Source organism: Rhea americana, unplaced genomic scaffold, assembly GCF_003343005.1.
Source record: "Rhea americana isolate MKP2758 unplaced genomic scaffold, rheAme1 scaffold_17, whole genome shotgun sequence".
Classification (NCBI taxonomy): Eukaryota; Metazoa; Chordata; class Aves; order Rheiformes; family Rheidae; genus Rhea; species Rhea americana.
Window position 1 is genome coordinate 8,616,668 of NW_028185816.1, and position 2,760 is coordinate 8,619,427.

Genomic DNA, 2,760 nt, shown 5'->3' on the forward strand with positions numbered 1-2,760 from the left:
TACACATATATATATATATATATGTAAAAGAATTGCATTAATAGACGTAAAAGCAGGAGCGTGCGGTAGGGAGAGCAGTGCCGCGGGGCGCGCAGGGGCCGGTCCGTCGGGCCGCGGCCGCGGAGGCGGCGGGGAGCCGGGGGGGGACCCGGCGGAGGGTGCCGGGGGTGACGGCCCGGCTCCCCCAGCCCTGACGGGGCGGCCGCGTGTGCACGGCGGTGCGCGGGTGCGGGGGTGTGTGTGTGTGTGTGTGTGTGTGCACGGCGGTGCGTGTGCAGGGGTGTGCGCGGGGGCCGCGCCGCCGCCGCGCACCGCCGGCCCCGAGCCCCGCTGTGTCGTGTGTCGCGATACGCGGAGCCTCCAGCACAGCGGGGCCGGGTAGGCGCCCGCGCGCGTGTGCCCGCGTTACCTGCGTGGAGAGGCCGGTCCGCCGCCGCGTAGCACCTGGGTTAATTTAGCTGCGTCTCTACATGCCCGGAAACGCGTAGTGTAACGGATCGCGGACAGTCTGCGCCGACCCGGGCAGCCGGGTCGCGTGGAAACGCGCGCCCGTGTGCGCTCTGCGTGGCTGCACCCGTACGTGTGCAAATGCCCACGCGGGCATAAACACCCACGCACCGGCACCTGCGGCGCCCGGCGCGGCTGCCCGACCCCCGCCCCGGCCTCGGGGGCCGCGGTGCACCGGCCTCCCCCGACGGCGCGGCCGCGGCCCCCGGTGCCTTTCATTCGTTTTCGGTCTTTTTTATTTTTAATTCTTTTTCCCCGAGGGTTCAGGCCGGTTCCCTCTGCCAGCGCCGGCCCCGGCCCCGCCGTGGGGGCGAGCTGATGCTGCCTGTTTCTCGCCTTCGTTCTTGCTTTGGCTGTATTTTCCCGGTTTCACCCTATTTCGTTGCTGCTGCCTGGCCCAGGCGGGTGAAAACGCTTCTTTAACGATATTTCACTGCAACGGAGCAGGAGAGAAATTCCCCAACAGGGAGAGCGAGCCCGCGGCCGGCTGCGGTGCGCACTGCCCCACCGTGGGGTCTGTCCCGCAGCCGGGCCCCCGCCGCCCTCCACCGCCGCCTCAGACCTTGCGCCCGCAGAGTTACTTTCTTGGCCCTGAAGCCTCGTCGGCTTGACAAGAAATGAGGTGCCTAAATGCCTGTATCACCTCGGAGCAGCGATCAGCGCAGCAAAACTCCCCTTTGGCCCTGCTGAGCRCTACAGCCCCTTCTCCATGACATTGCCGATTCCACAGGAACTGATGTATTTCAGCGAGGAAATAATCAGTTCTAAAATTATTATTTATTGAAGCACAAAAAAAATACCAGCATAAGCATAATATGTGATGCTATAAAAGTTTTCATTGCTGGCTATCTGGGAAAGGCTGGGTAACCTCTTGCTGCTCCAGCACCCAGAGTCGTGTGGCCACCGCACGCTGGCGACCATCGGGTCGTGACGGGATTGCGTGTTTTGGGCCCGATCCCGCGTGGGTTACACACACGCAAGGTGCCCCTGTGGCAAAGGGGGCTGCCACTGGGCAGGGAAAGCCGGGGGAAATCCAGCTGTGCCAGRGGCATCTTTCCAGCAGCGCCCGAGGATTGCAGCCCCCGGAGGTTAGCGAGCCCCTGACGCACGAAATCCAGAAGCAGCTCGAAGGCCTCTGCTTCACGGCTGGCAGTGGGTCAGGCTGCGCTTCCCTCCGCAGCCCTGGGTGCTYGGCCAGGGGCTCCGTCCGCAGAGACCAGGGCGAAGGGCCACGACGGCCGGGGGCTCGCTCGCTTTTGTTGTGACCCCCCCCCCAACAGTGCTGGCATACGCCGGGGCAGAAAACCACTTGGCATTTTAATTTCTAATTACTATTAAATTGCATTTTTTTTGCTGTATTTAACCACTGTTGAGCCTCAGTAACTTAGGAGGGACTGGGACTTACAGCATCAGCTTCACCAAGACGTGGGGAGCTCCCCTGCAATGAACCTAGCTACAGCCCTGCTTTAGAGATGTTATTAATAATATTAATTATTATTACGGTTTTGCAAATCTTACTTATGCAAAACTTCTGCCAAAGCATGTGGGAATTGTGCCCGGGTGCAGACAGCAGGAGCAACCTCTGTCCAAAGGTCTGGGGGGGGGAGTTTGATTAATTGGCGCTGGGAAAGTCGTTTGCGTGCTGCGACGCAGCGAAACCAAGCGGAGGTTTTTCGCTGGTGAAGGAATGATCTTTTTGCCTCTCCCCACGAAGTCGCTAGAGGAGTGCCCGGGCTGGCGGTTTCGTTGGCTGGTGCGTTCGTGAGAGCAGATTTCGGGGTGCRGCGGGGGAACAACAACAGACGCGGCTCTGTGCTCGCTCGAGCAGCGCGGCGTGGGAGCGAGCGCGGCGGTGCGGGGCCGCCCCGCGCGGGGAGAACAGAAACGCCTTTGTGCCCCCAAACGCAGCCTGCTTTGGACCCGCTTTTGCGAAGCGCCGGGTTTGCAGCGCGGTCCTGTCCGCGGGTGGCGATTCCTTCTAGTCAAAAAAAAAAGAAAAAGAAAAAAAAAAGGAAAAACATTATTAAATAAACGGGGTCATTTGCAAACTTCGCGCGTGGGTCCGGGCCCGAGGGGATCGGCCGCGCTCTGCCGCAGGCGCGCAGCCTCGCGGAAGCGCCCGGGGATTGCCCCCGCGTTTGCCTCCGCGGGGTTTTGCGGGCTGGGGGGTTTCGGAGGCTCTCCGCGGGTTTCGTTTCGTTCCCGCGGTTATTTCCCGATTTTCCGTCAGGGAGGCGGTGAGGTAAAGCCGCC

General features: G+C 61.6%; 1 protein-coding gene across 1 annotated transcript in view; it reads left to right on the top strand.

Annotated features, from left to right (window-relative positions):
• LHX4 (LIM homeobox 4) overlaps nucleotides 1-2,760 on the top strand; it is a 10,548-nt gene that overhangs the window by 309 nt on the left and 7,479 nt on the right. The gene's annotated exons all lie outside the window — the stretch shown is intronic.